This window comes from Pogona vitticeps, chromosome 1 (genome assembly GCF_051106095.1).
Source record: "Pogona vitticeps strain Pit_001003342236 chromosome 1, PviZW2.1, whole genome shotgun sequence".
Classification (NCBI taxonomy): domain Eukaryota; kingdom Metazoa; phylum Chordata; class Lepidosauria; order Squamata; family Agamidae; genus Pogona; species Pogona vitticeps.
The window spans coordinates 111933895-111944032 of record NC_135783.1 but is presented as its reverse complement, the minus strand read 5'-3'; the positions used below and the strand labels follow the sequence as shown (position 1 = coordinate 111944032).

General features: G+C 42.2%; 1 long non-coding RNA gene across 1 annotated transcript; it reads right to left on the bottom strand.

The window, feature by feature from the left end:
* Positions 1 to 455: 455 nt before the first annotated feature.
* Positions 456 to 4592, bottom strand: LOC144586767 (uncharacterized). Its single transcript, XR_013541788.1, has 2 exons — positions 4534 to 4592; positions 456 to 4213 (listed from the first exon to the last, which is right to left on the bottom strand). It is a non-coding gene; the product is annotated as an uncharacterized LOC144586767 (long non-coding RNA).
* Between the last annotated feature and the right edge of the window lie 5546 nt (positions 4593 to 10138).

The window sequence follows — 10138 nt, the reverse complement described above, 5'->3', positions numbered from 1 at the left end:
GCAATCTGCCTAAGGTACAGTTGTTGGGCTACAAGTGTTGTTGGATTACAATACCCAGAGCCCCAGATCTTTCACCACAGTGGCTGGGGCTTGTGAAGTTGAAGAATCTATGAGGATTCATGGTTACAAACCACAGGTCACGGACATCTCGGTACTTAAGACTTATAGTGGCAATGGCATCTTTTCCTTAAATTGGTGGGAAGAAATCTGGATCATTTCTCAGAGCAGGTTCAAGGAAGTCTGTGCAAAGTAGTCCCATAATGCCAATACAGTGGGGTCTTGACTTGAGAACTTAATCCGTATTGGAAGGTGGTTCTCAAGTCAAAAAGTTCTCAGGTCAAATCTGCATTTCCCATAGGAATGCATTGAAAACCATTTGATCCGTATCTGCTCTTTTCCGTCCATAGAAACTAATGGGAAGCTGCTATTCCGCCTTTGACCACTAGAGGGGGATATTTTGTTTCTTTTTTTCTTAGGTCAAGAAAGGTTCAGGGAAGGCAGGGAAAAGACAGTCCAGGCAGTCCAGGACCAGGCAGTCCGAAGACTGTCTCCCAATCCACTCTCTAAACGCTGGGAGGAGTGAGGAAGCAGACAGGCACCCTTTTCACTGGCCAACAGTTAACTGAAAGTTCAAATTTTGCACTTTCCCTGCCTCCCACGTGGTTTTTTTCAGTTCTTAACTCAAATCTAAGTACTTAAGTCAAGTCAATATTTTCCTATGAGAGCGGTTCTTAAGTCAAAATGTTCTTAACTCGAGCCATTCTTAAGTCAAGACCCCACTGTAATGCCACCCCTTCCCCCCTACATCCTGATAGGATTACCTGTTGGTAGTAGAAGCAGCACTGGGAAGAGCGCATCAACTACCATATTAATTTCCCTGGATGAGTACAAACCAACAACCATATTCATTTCCCTAGATGTGTTAATTTCCCTGGGTATTTTGTGTTAGGTGGTTTGTAGGTTCAGATATGAAGTATGCAGGGGGCCAGGAGTGAGTTGTGCTGGAAGACATTAGGCAATAATAGCCATTTGAATTTCCTACCAAATCCCTGAATCTTGATATAGCATTGCTGAGAGCTTGCTTGTAGCACACTGAGGAAGGGAATACTTATTGGAGTTATTTCCAACCTTGTATGCTGCCTTGGGTGAGTTTGACTGGGATGCTTCTTTCTGGGCTGGGGTGACTGCCAATCAATCTAGCAGTAACCAATTGTTCCCTCCGTGGCTCTGATTTTGAAGAGAGTCACTCCTTTCTGCTTAAGAGTCTTTCTCCCCTCTCTTTTAGTCTGCTGGTAGTTAGCAGTTAGTGTGCAATTATGCAGTTAGTGTAGTTAGAATATAGTCTGCAGGCATCTGCTGGAAACAGGCTGTGAGTCTGTTAAGACCTGTTCCTGTAAGCAGTCATTTTTGTACAGTATGCTTTTTTTTAACCTATTCAACTTTGAATAAATGGAGCTTTTTTCATTCTTTCTCTTACTAATCTTGAGTTATTGAGACAGTAAGTGCCAGTTGATGAGACAAAAGGGGTGGTCTACTCTGGGGAGTAGAAGCTAAACTTGAAGCTTATTCTGCTCTCTAAGTCCCTGCACTTCTGCTTTGCAGCTAGAGGAATTCAGCCAAAATTCAAAAGTCTGCAACGATACTGAAGTATACCGCCAATACCATTCTGTCAAGTTGAACAAAGGCACCTTTGGCAATGATCTAAAATCTCAGTGAGGTATCGTATCTGAGTGTCAGGTATTTTGATAGCAGGAGCAATGGCTGGACTGTGGCTTCTGAACTGAATGTGGCTTCCAAGGAATTAACAACAACAACAACAAAAAGTAAAATCTAACTATAATTGTTTATGTAGTGCCCAGCTGGGGATCTCGCGGTCTTCCAGATCTTGTTGGACAACAATAGGTATCTCCCTTGATCATTGGCCATGCTGCTAGGACTGATGGAAATTAGAATGCAAAAAAGCTGGAGTTCCACCAGTCTCATCCCTGATGTGGCACTTTTTCTAGTTGTCCAAAATACTGTACATGCGTTACAGTAATTTGAAAAGTGTAATGTTGACATGCATATATTTAGAAATTGGGACTTAACAGTGCAGCCTTGGGGTTCTAGAAGTGGAAATTGGGGATGGGGGAAGCAACCCCTAGGCTCTCTGCTGCTGCCTACCTTTGAACCAGATGCTGCTCAGGATCAGGACTGTAGTTGTGGAAGCAGTGTAGAAGGACAAGAACCTCAATATTAAGGCACAAAGGAAGGAGAAAGTGGCAATGGCAGAGCAATGTGTCTTGGGATTCCTGGTCATTGGAAGATAATATTACTCAACTGGTAGAATGAGAAACTAACATTCCGATTTTTAAAAACAACATTCCTCAACCCAGCACCATCCAGATGCGTTAGCTTACATCTTATAATAATGAGCCGTCAAGTCAATTCTGATTTATGGCAACCTTTTCAGGGTTTTTGAGATAGAGAATACTCAGACATAGTTTGTCATTCCTGTTTTCTGGGGGTGTTCTGGGACTGTACAGCTTACCCAAAGCCACACCATTTGGCTCTTCTCTCAGGAGGCACAGTGGGGAATCAAACTCCCAACCTTCGGCTCTGCAGCCATACACCAACACCATTGAACTATCTATCCAGATGATAAATATAATGAAATGCCTGCAAATAAATGAATGATTTATTTGTTTGTACCTAAGGGCCCTCTGTGGGTTACTCAGCAGTGACTGAAGAACGACAGTCAAGTCTGTTAGTGAAGTCCATTCCTCATAGAGAGCAGCTTCATGTTTGTGGGACGATGAGGAAAGGGGCAACCCATTTTTGCCTGTAGAAAAGAGCTCTCTCTCTCTCTCTCTCTCTCTCTCTTTGTGTGTGTGTGTGTGTGTGTGTGTGTGAGAGAGAGAGAGAGAGAGAGAGAGAGAGAGAGAGGGAGGTGAAGTCAGTTTTGTAAAGTGCCTTGCTTGGAGACCATTGAGAAGTGTCTTTGGAAAATTCAGTCCTGTTGAGGGAAGAAAATCGTCTGTTTTGGCTGTTCCAGTGGGCACACTGATGTCATCAGGAAAGAAGTTTACATTTGAAACCTAGCTGTGACAGCGGTAAAATTCCTATAAATATATTTAAGTTTTTACTGCACTGGCTGGTTTTGAAATTTCGCCTGAGGAATTTCACAAACACTTGCAATTGTTTTATATACATTCGGGCACGGTAGTTTGAGGGGCCAAGCACAAAAGTAGGCTACCGTAAAGTGACTTCACAGGCCTGACACAAAGGAGTCTGTTTTCATGTGACCTCATAAACAGTAATCAGTGGAATGTATTTATGAGCAGAAGGATAATAAAGTGACTAAATGCTTATATAAAGCTGAGGAAAACCAAGCAGGTTACTGTTAAATAAACCAGATGGCGTCATAAAAATGCATTCAGAAATAATAACTGGTATACAAAAAGGGCAAATAAAAGCCAAATAATAAATTACATTAAATCATATCACTGTTTAAAGTGGGGAGGAATGTGTGGCTCTCCAGATGTTGCTGGACAGCAAGCCAGAATGGACCTAGTCAGCATAATAGATGGTGCAGGATGATGGGAGTCACTGACCAAAAACATCATGAACACCATGTATTTCCTAGTTTGCAAGGAGGCATTTACCATCTTGGGAATAATTTCCACATTTTTATATAAGCATGTTCACACATGCTTTCACTGCTGTAATTACTGCACGCAACACTTGATTTAATGAGCTTTCTTTCTTATCTTTCCCCCCTTCTCTCCACTTGATGTGTTCTGAACCACCCAGGAGGAGGGAAAATTATAGGGGTAGGGTTTGGAATTGGGAAGAAATTGCCTTGGTGTCCTCCTGTGGGATGATGGGATTTGTAGTTCAGTAATTCCAGGCTGGCGAAAGCTGGCTTAAAGAGAGCTTCTATGCTTAAGGTTTCTGTTATCTTTTTTTAACCCTGAAAAGAAGAACACAGAAGAAAAGGCACAGAGCTAGGATAAGTATTTGCTGATAGCATGTTGTTTAATGCTTTTTCAGGATTAAGTTAATTTGAAGTTTTTGAGTTCCCAGTTTCTGCTTTGCAGAGTGGTCTCCCAGATGTTGTGGGACTGCAACTAGTGTAGCCAGGTGTCCTCATTCAGGAAGGAGAGTCCTATTTCAACAGCTGTCAGAGGGTAGGCCTCTTTTTGTAGGTACGCCTTATTTAAAGTCCTCTTTTCTGATAAAAAGAAAAAAAAGATAAAAAGCCATAGGCAGAGAGAGCCAGGACTTAGAAGTTGTCTATCCGGTCAAGATTATTCCAGGTCAGAGAGGCCCACACTAACCACTCAGCCACACTACTCTGACCCTTCTGGTGTGGGTAAAATCTAGAAGGGTCAAATGTGCTGATTGCTGGGGAAAACCTCTCTGTCTGGTACCCTCTCATCATTTTAATCCACTCTAAGCAGTGATTCCAGGGAGTTATGAAAAGCCCACAAGGTAAAGCACTTTGCAGCAAGTCTGCAAGGTAGGAATACCCAAAATACCAGCAGAGCATACAGGTTTCCAGTAGATGATCAAGGCAACTGTAGTTTTAGTACCACTAATCTTCTTAGTCTGAAAAAAACAAATATGAATTTTGAGTATAAAAATGTGGACAAAAGTTACTTAGTTTAGCCTAGTTATCTCTTAGATGAAAGCTATCCTCAATTAAGAAGGGGTTGATAAATACAAATAGATTTATAGATCTATGGGGTGAATTCACTGAGAATGTATTAATAAAGGAGAAGAAACACACACCTTTGCAAAAGTCAATGCAACTTTGGAATGGGAATGGGACTCCATGGTGGGGGGAAATGACTGTAACTCCCAAATGTTCCTGCTGGGGATGGGGAGCACGATTCGTATACTTTTTGTTATGTTTTTTATGTTTGTATAATTTTGTTTAATAAAGATTTTTAAAGAACTGTGAAGGAAAGAGGGAGACTTCTCCCCAATCAATATATTTGGGATTAAGAAGCCTATCTATGAGTGTAGTTTGTCATGCTCTTTGTACAGTAGCAAAGCGTGCTGCCCCATAGCACTTCAAGCACTCTCTGGGCGGTTTACAAGTTAATTATGTAGGCTACACAATGCCCCCCCTCCAGTGAGCTAGGTACTCATTTTACCGACCTCGGAAGGATAGAAGGCTGAGTCAACCTTGAATCTGTGACCCGGAATTTGAACCCCAGGTCATGAGCACAGTTTTGGCTGCAGGATAGCAGTTTAACCACTGTGCCAGGAGGCTCACAGTAAGAGGCTGTGAATGTATTTGGAGTCACTTTTCTGTGTGGGCCAAATGGCTGCTTGTCTAATTTATTTACAAGGCATTCCTAAGGCTATTCTGTTGCCAGTTGTATGTGACATTTTCCTGGGGACAGCATGTGGGCTTAATGTTCCCAACAGATTGTAAGTGTTTTTCAGTACAACCGTCCCACCCCAAATATCCTCTGATTTAATATTTTGCACTGCATGGAGCAAGCTGAGAAGACTGTTCTTTTTCATTCACTGATAAAGATGGCGATGATAACAGCTGGAGATTTGTAGATCACATTTAGGAAAATTGCTGCCACAATGGATTTCAATCTATTTTGACATATGAAATAAACAATTACCTCATAAATATGGGTAAAACACCTCACAGAACAACTTACATGTTAAAAGGTATTCTTAAGATACCTAAGTGAATAAAATATTAGATAGTTTAAGATATTGAAAGCAGTAGCAGCAGTGGTAGTTGAAACCTCAATTTAAAAAGGACAGTGTGCGAGAACTAAGCAATAACAGACTGGATTAAACAGGTCCTTAAATCTCTGTCCACAAGGGGAGGGCATGACATGTCTGTGGGGAGTGTGTCTTTCTATGGATGGGGTCATCACAGGAATGTCCTGTCTCTAGTACTAACCCATCTCACTGTTCTCACTGTGTTAAGTCCCACACGCTTGTTACCTAGCAACCAGTAGGTCTAAAATCAGGGCCTCAGCTTCTGTGTTTGAAGCTTGCATGGGGCGAATGGTCTTTGGGACAGCCAAGCATGCGACATACGGAGCCGGCCCATGCATTTGGAAACATGCCTCCCTTCCTACGCTTGCGAAAGCTGCAGAAAGCTCCTTCGCAAGGTGGCCTGCTATAAATAACTCTCCGAAAAGTATCTCTCCTTTTTTCCCTATGGTTTTTCCCCATTCATTTGGTTCCTTGCTTAGAGAGAAAGAGATTAAAAGTAGCCATACATCTCCTCAATATCAAGGACCATAAATCTATTTAGTTAGTTCCAGGTGTTGCCGAAAATAACTCATTTTGCACTATGATGTGACAAAAGTCAAAAGATTTGTTTTTCTTTCCTCTCATAGATCGGGTTTATGGCCTACCCAGGTGGCAAGCATCAAGGTGAAATACACCTTGCAATTCTGCAATGACAGTAAAGGGGAGGTGTTTCTGAGAGGCTGAACCCGAAGTTTGGGAAATAAATCTTAAACATGAATGCATTTTTATAGCTTTGTACTTGGCCAGAAGAGACCTGGTTTTGTTAGAAAAACACTGAGAAGAATGCTTGTGATAAAGTTTGTTTTTCTGTTTATTTTTATCCTCATGGCAATCTGTGAGGTAGTTGAGAACAATGAAGAGACCACCCACCATGAGCTTCACAACTCCCAGGCATTTTGAGTACCTCTCTCCTCATTCACAGACCCAGAAGTCTTTCTGCCCTTCTAGAAATAGAAAAATCTAATTGGTTTTGATTTTTTGAGACATCTGTGGTATTTGACAAGCAGCATGTTAGTTGGCAGTTTAAGTTAAATCATGTTCTTCTCAGCCTAAAATATTTGTTTTACTTATTTCCTCAGAATTGCTCCAGTCAGTACCCATGGGAGCATCACCTCCCTCCTTATCATCACCAGTAAATTACAAGGATGTAGGAAGAATGGCTTATGGATGCCTTTCATTGACTTCCATGGCTGAGTGTGGATTTCAGCCTGATTTCCTATGGTCTGGCTTGACAACACTGTAATATTTATATCAGCTTTTCCAAGTGTGGTAAGCTTGAGATATTTAGGGCTATACAGTACTAATAATCATCATGATGTGCCGTCAAGTAAGTTCTGACTTATAGCAACCCTTTTTCAGGGTTTTCCAAACAGAGAAAACTCAGGAGTGGTTTATCCTTCCCTTCTTCTGGGGGCATCCCTGGGACTGTGCAGTTTGCCCAAGGCCACATAGGCTGACTCTACTCGGAAGAGGCACAAGGTGGGAATCGAACTCCCAGCTTCCGGCTCTGCAGCCAGAAGCCTAAATGGCTGACCTATTCATCCAGCTACTTACAGCTGCCATCAGTCGTAGCCACTGCGGCCAGCAGTTAGGAATGATGGGAGCTGCTGCTTAAAAAACATCAAGTTCGTAGAGAATGATGTGTCTATATGCTGCTACATTACTATATCTCCCCTGACTTTCCATCCTTTTATTGTGACATGAGTACTGAATCAGCACAATCTGACAGAGCCACCTGCATGGTGTTAAAATACATGCTGCGCTGGCATGATATGGATCTGACATGACCCCCAGAATGACTGGTGTTTTTATTGGTCATCATGACCCTGTAAAATTGTCAATACAGGACTTGACAGAAAACTCTATTATGTCTTGATTGTTAAATAAAAACCTTCATTTATTAAGGATGAGCTTGGAGGCACTTTGATTTTTGAAAACCTGCACTTTACTTGAGTTGAGGAATATGCAAAAATAATTATTTTGTTCTGCTACAGTGATTGGAAGGTATATTTCAGTTTCTTTTTAAAATGTTATTTTGAATTCGTATTTTTTTTGTACGTTGGCTTGGGCATGTTGTGAGAATGGCTGATGGTTGGGTTACAAAAGATCTCCTGTATGGAGAATTAGTGCAGGGAAATTGCCCCAGAGGGGGGACCACAGCTGCGATACAAGGATATCTGCAAGCGGGATCTGAAGGAGTGGACTTCAACAGATGGGAAACCTTGACATCTGAGCATTCAGCCTGGAGGCAGGTGTTGCATCACGGCCTCTCCCAATTCGAAGAGACCCTTGTCCAGCAGGCCAAGGCAAAGAGGCAGTCATAAAAGCAGCAAAATTAGGGAGTTGGACAGGGGACAGATTGTATTTGCCTTCAGTGTGGAAGGGATTGTCACTCTCAAATTGGCCTTCTCAGCCACACTAAACGCTGTTCCAAGTCCTCCATTCAGAGCACGTTACCATAGCCTTTCAAGATGGAAGGATGCCTAATCTGAAAATTCTGACAATCAATATGCATGATGGGGGTAGCTGAACATGTGGACCAAAATATCCAATTAGAGTACTCATGTGATCACCCGGTTTTGTAAATATAATGATTGACTTGAACCTCTGGAGTAGGGCAGAATACAGCCTGGGATAAAATGGTTTCACAGCAAGTCTATGGACATGTTAGATTGAATATTACTTTCTCTTCCTTTTCAAGAAATGGTGGGTAGAGACAATAGAAACTTACTCCCTGGAAACAGAGGATTAGGACAGCAGTAGGTGTTGTGGCCATAGTAAAGGGACAGAGGGCTGTTGTGGTCATTTCAACTTATACACCGCCCCCATAGTGCTTAGAACACTCTCTGGGCAGTTTTACAATATAATTAGGCAAGGAGCATTTTGCTCCCCAACAATCTGGGGGCTCATTTTAGTGACCTTGGGAGAACGGAAGTCTGAGTCAGTCTTGGACTTGTTGGAATTGAACTCAGGCCATGAGCAGAGGCTTAACCACAGTACTGCTAGTTTAACCACTCCATCACATGGTTAATCTTATCTTCCTGTACAAGGTTGTACCAATCCCAATCCTCTTCTCACAACTATTTTTTTGGGGGCAGAGTACAGAAAAGATAGAAGCACATTTTACATAATGTATATTGCCCAGAAAAACGTAAACTGGGGGCTTAGGGAGGCTGTTGAGAAGGTAGGAAGCATCACAGGTAGACAGAAAATAGCTTACGATGTGATGACATAGGGAAATAGATTGCATTTTGGACAACTTGTGGTCTAATGTAATCTTTTTCCCTGCAAACACACAACGTATGAGGAATTGTGCTCCAGCTTGACCCCAATCCATGCCCAACTTCAACCTTTTTGGTTCAGCTGTAGGGCTACTACTTTTTGGCACCTTGGCTGGAGGAATTCCCCAACAGACAGAAGGGTCAATTTAAGGGAGATTGCTCTGCTTTGATCAGATGAATTTCTTTCCCACCACGTAATCCAACCCTAGGTTAGCTATAAATGAGCTCAAGCATCTAATTCAGCTTGGTTTTAGTTGGAGGGAACAGATGTTTAATTGTTTGTGCCTTAAGAAGTTTTTCAATAAAACCATATTGGGAAAAAGTAGAAAAATCCCATCCCTTATTGTACTCTTCTCCCTCCTCCTCCCTGTTTTGAGCTTTGGTGAGAAGGAAGTGTGCACTAGAATTTTTGAAAAAATGTATTTCCTATCCTCCCCAGCCAAACTCTTCTCTTCCTTCCTTCCCATCCTTCATAACCTCATCTCCTTCTTCTCTTCCATTTAAAATTACTTATTCCCAAGAGGATCCCAACAATAGTCCTAGTCCCTCCTGAAGAGGGTTGCCATAATCAGAATTGACTTGACAGGATCTGATTATTATTACAGACACATGGTAGTGGTAGACATAATGCAATGGATTGTTGTGGCTCAGTCAGCTGTAGTTCCATTGCACTGGCAGTGATGTTACTGATTCAGTATAAAATTGTTGTTGTCATTTAGTTGTTGTGTCCAACTCTTCGTGACCCCATGGACCAGAGCATGCCAGGCCTTCGTGTCTTCCACTGCCTCCCAGAGTTTGGTCAAATTCATGTTGGTAGCTTTGATGACACTGGCCAACCATCTCTTCCTCTGCTGTCCCCTTCTCTTCTTGCCCTCACACTCTCCCAACATCAGGGGCTTTTCCAGGGAGTCTTCTCTTCTCATGAGATGGCTAAAGTATTGGAGCTTCAGCTTCAGGATCTGTCCTTCCAGTGAGCACTCAAGGTTGATTTCCTTCAGAATTGATATGTTGATCTCTTCGCAGTCCAGGGGCCTTTCAAGACTCTCCTCCAGGACCACAATTCAAAAGCATCAATTCTTTGG